General features: G+C 39.1%; 1 protein-coding gene across 8 annotated transcripts in view; it reads left to right on the top strand.

Moving 5' to 3' along the window:
- Window positions 1-945: 945 nt before the first annotated feature.
- Window positions 946-16,179, top strand: part of Enox2 (ecto-NOX disulfide-thiol exchanger 2) — a 322,087-nt gene continuing 306,853 nt past the window's right edge. For 7 of the 8 annotated variants that reach the window (XM_087599660.1, XM_087599655.1, XM_087599652.1 and 4 more), the window contains exons 1-2: window positions 969-1,080; window positions 2,366-2,425. The gene's annotated coding sequence lies outside the window, so the exon portion shown is untranslated. Of the gene's footprint in view, window positions 1,081-2,365; window positions 2,426-16,179 lie in introns of all 8 variants that reach the window. The other variant, NM_001427048.1, reaches the window with a different exon arrangement.

Raw genomic sequence — 16,179 nt, 5'->3', positions numbered from 1 at the left:
ATATATAAAGTTACTTTCTATTGCAGTTGCATTGTTTGTCTGTTATGAGCTATATCATTATACCAGAATATGGCACAGCCCCATTGATCTTCATTGCAAGAATACAGCTTCACTGCCTATTTATTTAATAGATAGGTTTCTTTTGGGATCTCCTACATCACATTTCTACATTTAAGTATGACAAGTTCTAAGGAAAAATCTGATTCCTAATTAGAAGTATCTAGTTTTCTAATGACTCTTATAAAGGGCAAAGGTACGTTTTTAATTAAAATTTTAATCTTAACAGAACAGAAATTGTGTGTGTGTGTGTGTGTGTGTGTGTGTGTGTGTGTGTGTGTGTGTGTGTGTTGATAGCACATGTGTTTAATTATGTATCTTAAGAGATTTAGGCAGTAGGATTCTTAACTTAATGGCAGTTCTGCGCTAGATAGCAACATTCTGCCTAGAAAAAAAAAATTAACCGTACTCAGACTTCAAGTGAAAATGTCAAATTATGTCAGTGTAAACGTGCTTTCTCAAAACATAAATATTTTTATAGTATTCAAGAGTCTAGAACATTAATCTGCCTCTGCAAGCTCTTTATCCTAAACTTGTTTGAGGAGCCTTGCACACTAAACTACAATACCCATAATACTCTCCGGTTTTTGAACTCGGGGAATTTTTCGGAAGCTTGGTGTGAGAGGAATTGTGGGTATCTAGAAGAAAGTATTCTGACTTCATCTCCCAGAATCCTCTAGCGTCCCTTGAGTAACTCAACCAGAGCAAATATTGGATAGTTCGGAGGAAGAAAAGTCTCCAGTGACTTCAAACTACATTTCCCATGAGGACACACTCTTAGGCCTCCGCATTTTCCTAACGCTGTAGCCAATGGGCGAGGCCTCAATAGTCACCCTGTAGATTAGAGTCCAGCTATTGGGCCCCATTGCCTGGCCTAGGCCATCTAATAGAATGTGCACAGTTGGGAAGACAGTTGTGGGGCACGCAGCACTCTGAGGGCACTCCGGGTCCAGGAACTTCCGAGCCGGCCCGATTTTCCGCGGCTGTTTAAGGAGTAGCGCTTCGGTAGCCGGGGAGCTGGAGGTCAGCGAGGCAGAAAGCCCGAGTGGCAGTGGCTGGGGACTGTGGGACCGAGAGGGTCTAGGGAGGAGGGTGCTTCCGGGGCCACCGTCTTTGGCGCCTAACTCCGCCCAGCCCTCTTCTTCAGGGGTGGGGGTGTTGTGACTGGGAGTTAGGGAGTGGGCACCAGTTGCCTGAGCATCCAGAGCACAAGCACGCCACCCTCCCAACTCTTTTGTTTTATTTCCGATCACCACTCGTCCCCCCACCCGACACCCCCCCCCCCCAGCATGTGCTCCTTCACAGAATGAGAGAATCTCCAGTAAGTGGCATCTGGATTCTCTTTCATTCAGGAGTTGGGTGCTCTGTTTTTTCCTCTCTCTCTCTCTCTCCTCAATTTGTTGTTCAGGTCTGAGCACCTACCACTGCAAGTACACATACATAGAAACACACCCCAGCCCACCCCACCCTGCACCCCTGTTCCCTCTGGGTGAGTGGAAATTCCTTGCTGTACCTAGGGCTTGATTTTCTGTCACTTTCCATTTCTGCTTCCTGATAATGAAGTTCCTTTCCTTCCTTCCTTCCTCCCTCCCTCTCTCCTTTCTTTCCTTCTTTCTATTTTCTTTCTTTTAAATCGACTCATTTCTCTTTACTGTCCTTTTTCAACTAGTCATTGGAGTGGAAAAGGTGTTCTTCAATTTCCAGAAGGGATAGGAAACAGAAAAAAGGAATCTTACTTTTGAGAAATACATAAGTAAGGTTCAGGACAGTGTTCTGGTGGGAATAGAAGGCAAATTGGACCATTTAAACACCTGAAACATTTTAAGAGCTTCCAGCAAAGTCCAACACCAATATTGATAGACACGCAGTGGGCACACCATCTAAGAAACACAGTATAGAGTGGGAAACACAATGCATTAATTATTGTGTATTACAAATGTGTGCTGAAACTTCCTCTTCCCTTAGAACAAGAGTTCAGAAAAGTAGTCTGGTGTGCTTTGTTGATACCTTTAATTTGGGCTTCAGTTGAATAAAGGAGATTCAAAAGGAGCAACAGAGGAAGAAAATGCTTCCTGATGATGCAGGACTTGGAGATTAAGAAGTAGTGGGTAGAAAAGGGAGGAGTGTATGACAGAGGTGCCTGTGGTTATATAAGGGAGGACTATATTGGGAGATAATACTAGGATAATATTGGGAGATCATAGTAACATGACAGGTTGAAGAAGATACAAAGTTTGGATTTTATTCTGTATTGAATAAAATTAAAGACAAAAAAATTAAGACTGGGTGATTTTCCTTTTCATCCTAGGGGAACCTGATTTGAGATCAATTCTTGGAGAACACAAAGAAGTGTGGTGGTGTGTTCCAGGTGTGAGTTTAATTTAAATATAAGGAGAAACTTTTGTCTTGTAGATGTTTTGTTTGTGGCTAATCTTTGCCACAACGTGTATTCTTCAATTAGAAGGCAAAATCGCCACAAACATATTTTCTTGAGAAATGAGTTTGCTGTCCTCCTGTAGCAGATACCTGAATTGTAATCATCTGATTAGATGACAATAATGACTCCTACTTATTGAGCCCACATAATGTCCCAAGTATCATAAACACTTTGCTACATTGTCTGAGAGTCTCCTATGTACTATCATTTCCATTATTTCTCTAGAAGAAGAAACTAAAATGGATATTTTAAGCAAATATTTGAGGACAAATAGATTGGAGGTCATCGAGGTGGAGTTTTAGTGTACAGACTTCTGACTTGAAAACCCATGCTCTTTCCCGCATGGTTTCCTAGTTCTGATGTACATTTTTGTTCTTGATTTTCCAACTGTGGCAAGGAAAGGATTGCTTTAAGGTACAATTGTTTATCCTGGAAGAAACCCAAATGAGTCCTTTGGATTTTTGTATCAGAGTGTGTCTGCTATAAAGTAGTTGCCAATACCAAATTAGCTTAACTATTATAGCCATAGTTGATTATGTCTGCCAAAATTATATCCAATGTATCTTTTTCTTAATTAGATGATTCCATACAGAAACTATGTCCTACCTTTGAACCATTTGGATCTAGACATTTCTTTGGAATTTATTTCATTTCTGTTCTTTGAAAGGGACCCAGCTTACTAGATACCCTCTGGGACCTGAGCACACACAAAATGTAAGAAGATGCAATCAAATACACGACCTGAACGGTCACTGGGTTTAGGAGAGCTAGGTGATCCATACAGTGGAAAATTGTAGGATAACAGAAACAGGTACAAAGCTTTGTGTCATGGTAGAGGAAAGAGTGGCTAATCAGAGGAGAGGGTTTTGGAGATGTCTTTGGTAAGGAGGTGACATGACATCGAGGCCTTGAAAGGTAAAGAGTTTGCCAGGCAAAGAAGGGTAGACGGCAGTCCTTGGGAGATAAGGGAATCACTGTGTGAAAGACATGTGTCTATATAAGAGTAGAATAAGTTTTTTTCAATATGATCAGTTTGTCACAGCTTGGTACAGATGGTCTAGGATAAGGAAGGTTCAACCAAAGTATGCTACAGCACTTTGAGGGTGATTTTTTGAAGAATCAGCTGTAATGCTATGAAATATGAATGTGTTCCCCCAGGCCCATTGGCTCTCAAAATGGGGGGCATGGACCAGTGGTAGTCATTTTGTGCTTCCGCACACACTTCCAAGTTTCATTCGTTGCATATTTGAATGTTTCTGATAAAAAAAATCTGGATTAGTTCATCAAACCTAAGGTAACATAGGACTTGATTTAATAAAGTAGAAACTATATTAGTCTTGAGTTGATCTAAGGACAAATAGTAAGTAAGTAAGAGTATGAATATATTCTATATCACCAAGTTATAACCTCATATAATTAGATGTAAGAAATCTAGTAGGCAATAGAAAATAACTTGACATTTTTAGCAAAGGAGAATCACTAGCACACTTTCACTGGAGGGAGGCTTGATCAGTGTACGAGGAGAGTGTTTTCCTTCGGAGAGATAAGTAGTGACTGGGAGAGGAGGAAACAGACTTAAGAGATACTTACACTTATTAGCTAGAATTAGTAGGAATTGTACATGTAAATATTATCCTATTAGTGTTGCTACTTGCTTGTCCTTTATCTTTTATGTTGGGCGTAATATTGCCAGAGCATGCTATTTCATACATTAAGGTAACAGTCAGGGGAATGGTCACTCTTCAGGAGAGTGGATTTGGATTATACAAAAGCACCCCTCTTGCTTCACTGAGTGTTACTGAGACCCTTCAAAATTCAATTGAAATATGACCATCTCTGTGTAGCCTTCCCATTAAACAATCCACATATGTATGAATAGACACACAATGCAAGGTTCATGATCTCCCTCTGAGGGACCTATACTGCCTACCTCTCTTCTGGAGCAGATCATACTGTAGTGTTCGTTCTGTGGATCTTTCTGTCTCAGTAGGTTGTAAGCTCCTGAGGGCAGGGACCACATCTTGTTCCTCTCCATACACTTAGAAAGAGCACCTGGAATATTAGACATCTAAGAAGTGATTATTGTGTGACAAAAATGTAACAAACATCTCCATGAATCCAACTGTGGACCTTGGTAATGCAGGAAATTAAAAAGTATGGAAAATGTAAATTGACAGGTACAGCAGTTTTCTGCACTTGTTCCTTTTACTGAACCTAGCAGTTAAAACTCTCATACTTTGACTTTTAAATTTTTTAGACATTTTTGTTTTCTTTTTCAGGCCATACAACTCCCAGTGGAGTATAACATATGCCAACTTAAAGGTGTACTTAACTTACACATGGCACATACATAAGTCTTTGTATGTACACACAGAAAAATTGCTGTACTATTAAATATATACAAATAGGGGTTTGCCACAAATGATAAGATTACATATGACTTATACTTGTATCTCTTATATGTATTTATTATCCTAATTTTACAAAGAAACATTTATTATTTTGAAATAATTTTTGTAATACTGGATTTCTACTAGCTCTAGACCAACTTTCTTCCCATCTGTTTTACATATAAAAGATATTTTATAAATCACAAATCTGATGCTATTCAGCCTCAGAACTATATAAATAGTTCAAAGGCTGCCCACCATCCTTGGGATAATATCTACAGTTTTTTAGCTGGCTGATGAAAGCTTTGCAAATCACCTCCAGTAGCATCAATTTTACTTCATATAACTTATTTTTTTCTTGGGATTGTAGGCTACTGTCAGGAAGATGTGAAATGTTTGTAGTTGACTAAATGTTGATGTAGATTATATAGAACACACAAACTACTGGTATTCTATCCTCAGAACAGCGTATTAAATACATCCAATAGTTATTACTATATTAAGTTGGCTGGCAGAGACAAAATTATGTGAGTTTGAGGACAGCCTAATCTATATAGTAAGTCCCAGACCAGCTGGAGCTACACAGCAAAACCCTGTTTCAGAAAAAAACATATTACTATTTTACAGACAGGGTAGATTAATTTAAATAAATGATAGAAGCAAAGTTATAATAAGGAACTTTGTTAAGAAGAACCATCAACCCCCTGCGGTGACTTAGTGTTTTGCATTTTCCTGCAATCACCTGTCTTTGTCATTCCCTCCGGCAAGTTATATGTGATCATAGCATAGCAAGAACAGTCCAAAACTGATGTGGTTTTAACATGTACTGCTTTGCATCATGTAATGTACAGAAGCCTTTCCTTACACAATACTTCAGGCAAGGGAAGTGGACCAGCTCCAATTTCTCTGCATTTCTCTCTGATTTGGAAGTCTGTCTTTGGGAACAGGGGTGCTAATAGAAAGCTAGAGAAAATCAGGATAAAATTGAGTATACAAGAAGGAGTGCATGCCATGGGGCCAATGTCATTGGTTAATTTCTTTTTTAATGCCATGTGAATGCATTTTTCGTAGTGTATCCCCGGGGAAGATGTTGGTTGGATTATACAGTTAATCCTATTTGTAGAATATAGCCCATGCATGCACTGTATTCTTGTGTTAAGTGATCTTAGACATATATATGGGGATTACTATAATGACATACAATTACATGAATGTCAGGTATCAAATTTTTCTCTACAAAAGTATATTTGTTGTCATATAGTCACTTAGTATCCTGCAGCCTGATTTATCCTTCATTTTCCTTACAGAATAATAACCATTGTGCAAAACTAGATGATCTTTAGAGGACAGAAGTTATGGGCATAAATCATCTGGAAATGAAATAATATTTCTTTGCATCGACTATGATATCCCTTTTAAGCCCATTAGTTTTACAATTAACATGCCTATATACTAATAAAAAAGAATCTGTAATTCTCCAGTTCAACATCAAAATTACAGTTAAGGTTTCAAATTATTCCGTGAATTATTGCAGGCTTATTATATGGAATTACTGTTCCAGGCTCTACACCACATACTCATAAATACTCATTTTGATGTCTTGGAGTTTGTGTGTGTGGTGTGTGTGTGTGGTGTGTGTGTGTGGGTGTGTGTGTGTGTGTGAGAGAGAGAGAGAGAGAGAGAGAGAGAGAGAGAGAGAGAGAGAGAGAACTTAAAGAGACAGACACACAGAGACAGAGATATTAGTGAACGAACTTCAAGAGTTAGGGAAAGAAAGAGAACATTTAACAAGCAAGTCCATCTTCTAAGTATACATTTACCCAGCTGAACATTGGGGTGTGCCAGAGGGGGTTCATTTTTCTTTTCCCCTTTTTCCCTCTGTGGGATAACTAGGCAGAAGTAAGCTACCAGAGAGCTGATAAGCAAATGAAACACTTGTGTGTTTGTAAACAGTATTACCTAAGAAAGGCTGGGGTTCTGCAGCTCTAGCCCTACACAAGCTTGCCAGTGATGTGAGAATTATGATTGTGTCAGCTTTTCCAGGGCTTCTGTCTCTGCTGCAGAGATTTGGCAGACACCTCAGACAAATTTTATGTCTCTTAAATCTTCCTCAAGCGAGACTTGGCCCTTAGATTTATATGTACAAAAAAAGTGAAGTGTTTACCAGTTTGACATTTTTGAAGATCAAAACAGACTCAGTTGTTTTTCTCTTTTAAGTTCAGCAAAGCACTTCAGTTTAGTCTAAAGAAAAAGGATCATTTCTGTGTACCAACTTTTAAGAAACAGCCCCAATGTTGACTAGAAGTCAACTGATCAGACACTCGAAGATGTATAATCTTCCGCTTAGTTTGTTTTTCTATTTCTTGCCTACAAGGTTTAATGTTGAGCTGGCCTTAATTTTCCTTCTTTAAACTTTACTGATAACATTGTAAAATGGAGACACAGTGAAGTGCACTGGTGATGTCTGATGAACAAAGATTTTTTTAAAGCTCTGTTTACCTTCTCTTTGTGAAGTTTTGTTTACTGGTCTCTTAAAAATAGTGTTCTTGGCACAATAATGATAGGTGAGAATAGAAATTGGAGAGCATTCAATGACTATCCATTAACAGGGCTTGTCGAAAGGCATCTGTAGGCAGATCACAAATGAAAGTTTGGCTGTAATTCAGAGGAACTGAAGCATTATATGGAGAATATTATATAAACAGTTTTGCTTCCGTGGCATACTGTGAAAAACAAAGATGGAGAACTCCCTGGTAAGGCCCCTTCTCATCTGCTCCAGCTGCTCTTTTTAGCAACAACAACTGCCAGGAAGAATTTCCTGGGATAGAAACAGTTCCACAGGAAGACCTCTTGATATATCCTCCTACTGTTTCTTCTTCAGTTGCGTCATCAGACACACTTCACAAATATAGTGCCCACGTAGTATTCTAATGTTCATCTTGCGGGTGATGCCGGGGACAGTGAAATGAATGTGTCGTGAAAGCAGAAAGGGAACTATTTGGGGATATCAGGAAGCGGACTGGCCAGAAAGGGGGTGGAGAACACAGCTAAGGAGGAAAGAACAAAGTGTAATATTTATGTATGAAAATGCCACAGTCATACCTACTTCTTTCTCTGCTAACCAAAAATTTAGTTTTTTAAAGGTGCTGAATTTTGAAATCAAGGAACTTCTGATATTCAAGGTCATTCATTTGATAAACATTTGATCACTTACAAAGCTCTGAACCTCATGCTAAGCACTGAAAATATAATATGGAATTATATATAATCTTAATGAGCTCCCAGTCTAGCAGGGGAGCTAGAACTTAAAGAAATAATTATACTCAATATATATAAGGGTGCTCAAAAAGTGAGGTATATACAAGGCTTCCTAGGAACACAGGGAAAGAATTACTGCTGGGTCCAGGCAATCTGTAGATCAAAGCTTTGACTTCGCTGGATCTGAAGGAGTGAATGGGAGTTGCCTATATTCTAGGTCAATAAAGAAGTGGCTAGCAAGGGCCATAGCAGGAAGACCAGCACATGAAAAGGCATTCGGGTAAACTTGGAGAGTTGTAGTAAAGGTATGATGCTGTATGTATTCTACAAGGAATGTGTCAGAGGGATTCAGAAGAGGAATGTGTTAAGTTCATAAAATTGCGACTAAGTGTGGTCATTGTCTCATAGGCACAGAGTTTTAAGTAGGGGAGTAAAATGACTGGATTAGAGGATAGGAAAAAGACAGAAACAAAGTCCACTTGAAATTTAGCAACTTTAAAGAGGTGTTCTCACAATTATTTACCACTCTCCAGCAGAAGTGTAATTCTTTCAGGGTACAGAGAGTAATATTGTCGCCTTATATATACACAAGACATACCTTCCTGTGCCTCTTCATATATTACTTAGTTGATTATTCAAGTTTTCTACCTCAAATCAGTGATCTTTGCAGCAATTGGGGTTTGACTACCACAAAGGGAATCTGTTTCAGAGCCCAACAGCTTCATTTCAAAAACATTATGTGAATCTTATTTACTGCTTGCTGGGTCAGACGAGTTGAGGGCACAAGGAGGGAAAGGGATATAGACTGAAATGTGTAAGGAAGTGTCTGCCTGGAAAGTGACCAGTGTCCACAATGCTGGAAACTTCTATGGGCCAAGTCCAAATGTGAAAAATATAAGGGACAGAAGTATATAGATATAAGCCAAGTGCATGTTGAAGGTACATTTGCCTAAATGTACTATTTAGCTAATGAGTTTTAGTTAATTTTCTTTCTCTGACTCAGAAGCCATAAATAGCTTCTTGTTGTCCTTAGGAGGAAGGCCAGATTTTGTAGCCTGGCATTGTCTGCAATTTAGCTCCAGCCTGTTTCCAATAGTTATACTTCTCTCTTAACAGAACTACGGTCCAGGCAGTTACCGTTTTCAGATACCACTTTGACATTCCTTCATCTATATTGTTAACCTGCAGTGGGCAAGGACTAATGTTTTAGAATAGTATCTACTATAGTGTCTTGAACATAACTGTACAGCCACGGTCTTTCTATTGGTTGATGATTGTTATTCTTCCACCCATCTGCCATTCTTTTTAATATCTATCACTATAGGCCTCACTGAAAATGGTAACTGTAACAGCATGTGGCATATTTCTGTGATTTTGACATTTGGGAGGTTGAGGCATGGTCATGACTATGACTTTAAGGCCATCCTGGGTTCTATAGTGAGTTCGGTGGCCAGCAAATCAACCAACCATCCAATAAAGGAATGAATAAAATTTTAAAATGACAACTGAGATACCGAATGAAATGGATCACTGCTCAACAAAGTTGCCTTGTAACTCTGTACTATGTATGTATATTTGTGTGTGTGTCATACATATGTGTTTACACTGGGGAGCATGTGAAGGCCAGAGGAGGGTTCCAGGTGTCTTGTATTACTCTCTGTATTACTCTGAGGCAGGCTCTCTCCTTTAACTTGGAGTTCACATTTTTCAGATTGTCCTGCAGGCAGAAAGCCCCAATGAGCCTCCTAGTTTTGGCCAAAGCTATGGCCCCTGACAAAAGCCATCTCTCTAGTCTTTTAAGCACTTTTAAATATGGAAAAATTCATTCAGAATCACTAATTTTGTGTAGCCTGATGTTTGGCTACTGCTAGGGCTCTTCTTACTTCCACCCATCTCCACTCCTCTTCTCCCATTTCAACCCCCTAACACTAAATAAAGAGGAAACAGGATAGAGGGGAAAGGGGTTGGTGACATTATTGTTAGACTGCTTCCTACTGATTAGGGGCAAGTTTGATCTTTGCCATCAGCATATCTAATTTCTTCTTGTTTTGTGTTTGTACACTACTAGTTTACAAACCACAATTAAGCAACAATGCCCCACTTTTCTGTGTCAAAGCATTTATGCATCCACTGAAAAGTCCCCAGAATTCGAGATGTCACCAAGTTGTAGGAACTTTTTGCAGATGGCAAAATCACACTCCTGCTAGAACACAAGGCAAATCATCATTAGCTGCTGTGGGCGATCTGAAGCAGACCCACATCCCACATCTGGGATAAACACAAGAACCCATTCTTATATTTCTGTGTTTTTCTAAGAAACAAAAATTCTCACTACAATTTTGCCCTAATTGCCTTATGCTTTTACAATGTATGACTATTTTCCTCTGGGAATTTGAAGTTTAATCAGGTACACTTTTTATCTTTAACCTCTAATTATGAAAAATATCAAATGTAAGACAAAAGCTGAAAAAACTATATTATGAGCCCTCTCATAATAATCATGTTATTGTACTTAATTTCTGAATTTATATTTTGTCTCTTGGTCTGTCTGTCTCTCTGTCTTTGTGTGTGTGTGTGTGTGTGTGTGTGTGTGTGTGTGTGTGTGTATGTTTGTGTGTATGAGAGAGAGAGAGAGAGAGAGAGAGACAGACAGACAGACAGACAGACAGACAGTTAGTTGGTATGTATGTGTGTATACCATAGCATATACATGCAGGTTAGAAGACAACTTGTGGATCAGACTCAGTTCATGAGATTTGGTGGCAAGTGCCTTCACCGGCTAAGCCATTTTGCCAGTCCCTGTATTTCTTTTTATTACCTGCATTGCCACCTATTCATCCTCTTATGCCTTTCAAACTAAGTTTTACCATAACTACAATTTTTCTAAATACTTCAGTATTCATATCATTAGCTGCATAAAGAAATGTTTTTGTGCTCTGAAATCAATCAAACCCTCCAATTATACCTGCATTCGCTATATGCTGCCAAAACTCTAATCTGCTTGGATGTTGTAGGTCTGCTTTTCAATGGAACATGTATTTCTTTGACTAATTTTGAAATGTCCTCCTGTTTTATCTAGTGCAGTGCCAGGCACATAGTCCATAAATACCACTTGATGTTGTTGAACAGAGACAGCGTTAGGTCATGGGGAAGAAATGCTAAAAGTCAGAATACACAGAGGAAGGGAGGGGGAAAGGAGTGTATTAGAAGGTCACAGTGGAATGGGAGGTAGTCATTCAGGACTTGAAGTATTCTGGGAAGAAGGATGCTACAGTTCACTAAGTACTCCCTGCAGTACCTCTATTTTCTTAGCTCTCTCTTTAGAAGCAGTGGTTCTAGGAAACTAGACAAAATTGTTGCTTGGTATAGCACATGGTAAGTCTCCTTGTTAAATACCACCAATTAATATTTCGTTCTCCTTTATTAACCAATGCACCTTAATTTTGGACACCGTGGTTGGGCTATCTGTGCTATATCCTTTAGAGCACCTGAGCTCTGTAACCCTGGTTTCTGTTTTCCTCATAACATTTCCTCTTTTGCCATATCACTTAAGTTACAAAGAGAACTCTAATCTGCTTTGATTGAGCAGTAATTTTGTGTCAAGTATTGTGCTAGCTGCTATCACATCAGTAACACTTTACAAAAATCTGACAACACACTTCTTTCTCCATTCGCCAGACACCCCAACCCCCACAAACAAAACAAAACAAAACACAAGTTAGAATTCATGAAGCTCAAGTCTGTCCACCTAGAGAACCTAACAGTCTCAAGTATTACATTAGATCATCTGATGGCATTTTAAAACATCAATTAACAAATAACCACAACAGCACAACCAGGGACCAGAGAGGTGGCTTAATGGGTTAAGATACTTTCTGCCAGTCCTGATGAGCTGAATTAAACCCCTGGAATTCACAAAGTAGAATGAGAGAACCACTCCCTTTGATCCACACGTGCTGTATGTAATATTTATGTCCATGTGCAAGCACACAAGTGCACATGAGCGAACACAAAGACAATAAACAAAGGTTAGAAAAGACAAATAGAAATACAAGGAACTCTACCTTTACTTGGTGGCTCAGCATGTGATTTATTCATTAAGCATTTTCAGTTGTATGATTGAATTAGAAAGTATGCCCTAATCATTAAGATGTTGGTTTAGTAAGGATTCTGGTTGCTTGAGTTCAAATCTCAATCTTTTCATGGTAGTTGATTGACTAAGTTCTCATTTAACATAAGGTGGCCAATTTTCTTGCTTAGAAATGTATATAATACCTAAACAACATTGTATTGTGTGGACTGATTAATGCAACTATTTGAAATACTGTGCCGTGTCTAGTATACACTAGATGATCACCATATTTTAGATTACTCCCCTCCTTTCATATTTTTTTGGGGGGAATCACACTGTTCAACTATAACTTTCACTTGAAAATGACAAAGTTGTAAATGTAACTTTTATTGACTAAATGTAATTGTCTCAGAGGCTGACTGCTGAATAAGCTCACCCTTTCTAGTTCTTTCTGAACTCTGGCTGGCTGGTTCAACTCAACTGTTTTTGCTCAAACTTCTCTCCGTGCTAACTGATACAAACTGGCTTCTCTTGCCTTCTCCCTGAATTTCTCTGGTCTCAAAGTAATTTTGGCAATTTGTTTTAATCTTCTAGCTCCTTCTGATTCTCTGACTTTAACTGCCTCTGCTGAACTGCACTGTACAAACTGCACAAACTGAACTCCACTGCATTGTTTGAACTTAACATCACTCTAGCCTTCCATTTCCTGACATCTCTGTCAAATCTTTCTCTGATTCCTCACTGTGTCTGCCCCTGTTGGATTGATTATATATCATTTCAAATACCGCTGCTTTCTTTCACAAACTAACTTTACCTTCACTGTTTAAGATTAAAGGTGTGGGGCTGGGGATTTAGCTCAGTGGTAGAGCGCTTACCTAGGAAGCGCAAGGCCCTGGGTTCGGTCCCCAGCTCCGAAAAAAAAAAAGAACAAAAAAAAAGATTAAAGGTGTATACTAAGGGAGTGTTTGTATTCCAGCAGATTATACTGTAATCCAGAATGTGACTGAATTTCTGCCAGATCACATAGGCCTAGAACATTTTTGGACCTGATCCCTTGCCAGAGTAGCTATGTTACTGGATTAAAATTCCTCTACACAAAGTGTCCCTAAAACATTTTTTTCGAGCAAATATCTTTTTAAAAAAGGACTGTTGAGGTGCTTTTTCTTTTGAGTCTTAACAAGACAAGCTACCAACTCTTATGTAAAACCTATTTCAAAATAAGCTATGTAAAATAGGAGGTATCAATTCACAAGACAGCTAGTTGTGGTAAGGATAGGCACTGAGGGAGTATTGACAAGTTGTATAGCTTGGTGTTCTTATGCGACTCCCAACAGGATGAGTCTTTTACCTGACTCTTTTGCCTGCTCTTGGGACCCTTTTTTCCTGCTGGGTTGCCTCCTCCAACTTTGTTATGAGGGTTTGTGCCTAGTCTTATCAAAAGTTGATATGCCATGTTTGGTTGATATCCCTGGGCAGCTGGCTCTTTTCTGAAGGGAAACTGGAGGAGGAGTGGCTAGAGGAGAGATGAGTGGGGACTGGAAGGAGAGTAGACAGGGGAAACTTCAGTTGGGATGTAATGTATAAGAGACGAATGAGAGCAAGAGAGACTTGTGATGAGTATCTGTGCTTCTTAGCTCTCGGGGCCAAGTTGCGATGTCATTTAATTTTTTCACTACACTAGATATTGACAATACTAGCACAGGCCGTTTCAAAGCCAGCAAGACAAGGCTAAGAGAATGGAAGTGACTTGAACAAGGTCAAACTGCTAAAAAAATAAAAATGAATAAAACAGAAGAGTCTGTTCTCCTGATTCTTTTCCCCTTTGAGAGCTTTTAAGCTTTTAAGTCTGCTTACAGTATGCCCTTTACAGAAACTTGAACTGTATGTTCTATGAGGGTTTGTCAAATGTGATGGATTCCAAAAACCTGAAGGTTAGTCATGGTTCAAATTAGTTCATTATTTCTTACTTTACTGTATTCTTAAATTTTCATTTTAAGGTTTAGCAAATTAATGTTGTTCCTTTCTGTTGAAGTTTATGGCTTGGTTCAAATTCTTGATTCAGTTACATCTTCCATTGGGACTTTTGTTTTTGACAAATACACCTGGAATCCCAGATGGTTAATGACCTAATTTATGTGACCAGTGACTTGCGATATGGAGTGACTGCTGAGGGGAAGCTCAAGGATCTCATTCATGCTTGGGTTTTAACATTTGAAGTCAGGGTAATATGAACATTGCAGTAGTTACTGGCATTTCGTCTCCTCAGGATACTTTGATTTTCCATTTTGGCTCATGTGGGTTGAAGGAGCTGCACACCCCACCTCACAGGAACACACATTATTGTCATTGTGAATAGTCTATCAGTCGTCTTTTACACAGGGCCCTTATATTTGGACTGAAGGAATAGTGCTGACAAAAGAAATCATTTTTCTAGTCCTTTTGCCTTTACTTTGTGTGGCACTTCTGAGGAACTTGAGGGATTTGAATTTCAAACTTGAATTTGTATAAGTTCTTTATAATGCCCAAAGATAGAACACCCTGATTCCAAAGTACAGCCATTATTTCAGTCCTATCATGCCCAATTTAAAGCTTCAGCAACCGCCTTTTGTGGAATCCATAGTTGGGCTGGTACCTTTCTTTGCAGCCAGCCATACTAAGGTGAGCTTGTGATAGAGGGTTGTAGCTGGGCCTCTGGGGATCTGTACTTGACATTTTAGGCTTTCTGTACGCCAGTGGAAGAAAGCAAACGCTGGCGTTAGGACCTCCAGTGTTGTGAGCTCTTGTTTATCCATATAAGCAGCTGGAAGGCGAGGTTGCAGCTTTGGTTATAAAAAGTATCACTCACAGTGCTTCCAAAGGGAAGCAGGAAAGATTTGCCACGATACGGCAAGTGTGTGATTAGAAAGAGAAGTCACTTATTCTCTCTTCTCCTTTCTCCCCCTGCTGGCCTGTTTCCTCTCTCATCTTTCTAGCCTCTCCTTCCCTTTTCCCCTTAAATGGCTCTTTTGGTCTTAAGCTACTAGTCAGGTAACCCTTTGTGTTTCATATCATCTACTTTCCCCGTTGATTTAAAATAGATTTCAGATAAATATTTTACTGGCATTTTTAGCAATGCCAATGGTATTTTTTTTAGCAATGCCAATGGTATTTGAGAGAACAATTAGAAAGTTTTCTTTCTTATTGCAAGGATTGCCTAAACACTTGTTTGAAGTCACAGATGGCACTGGAGGGGGCCAAGATGAGCTGACATCTGATATTTCTGCTTTTTTTTTTTGGCCGTTTCACATTTGTCTCATGTGGACAGACACACACTTGGGTAACCACCATACAGATGGAAATCAGGACATGTGGGATTTGGCTGAACCAGAGGTCCCCAAACATTGCCTGGATCATTTAGTACCCCAGGTGTGGCCACCCCAGGACTTCATGTGCTAAAATTGCGTCCCAGTATAAGCCAGCTGGTCACTGTATATATAGTATCAAGGCAACTTGTAGCCTTAGAAAGCATGACTTTTGATTTTTACCTTGTGGATTTAGACATAACCAACTTAAATCTTTTCCCTACATAGTGAGCATAGAGGATGTGGCAGGTAAATAGAAAGGTTTAGCAAAAGGAGACGTTTATGTTTCAATAGTTAGTTTCAACATTTCTTTTTACAAAATCCTTTTCTGGAGACGTCTAAGAACAAACAATGATCCTAACTTTAAAATTGGAAGAATTGAACAGTGCTTTTTAAAAAAAAATATATTAGTCCTTTCTGCCTACCTGTGTGAGAGCGGTGCTTCACTTGAGCATTTAAGCAGGAGTTGGGTCCTAGTGCACTAATCACTTTACTCAGGTGTCTGTCCCTTTCCAGTTTACAGAAGAGCCTTAACTATTATCTCCTGAGCTTCTTAGGATAGGTAAAGCAGTCCGGCTCCCTACTGGCATCTCCAACTTATAAGTAAGGAAGCTTAGGCTCAGA

The sequence above is a fragment of the Rattus norvegicus genome, chromosome X, assembly GCF_021556685.1.
Source record: "Rattus norvegicus strain SHRSP/BbbUtx chromosome X, alternate assembly SHRSP_T2T, whole genome shotgun sequence".
Taxonomy (NCBI): Eukaryota; Metazoa; Chordata; class Mammalia; order Rodentia; family Muridae; genus Rattus; species Rattus norvegicus.
The sequence above is the reverse complement of the archived record's forward strand: the minus strand, read 5'-3'. Positions and strand labels throughout refer to the sequence as shown.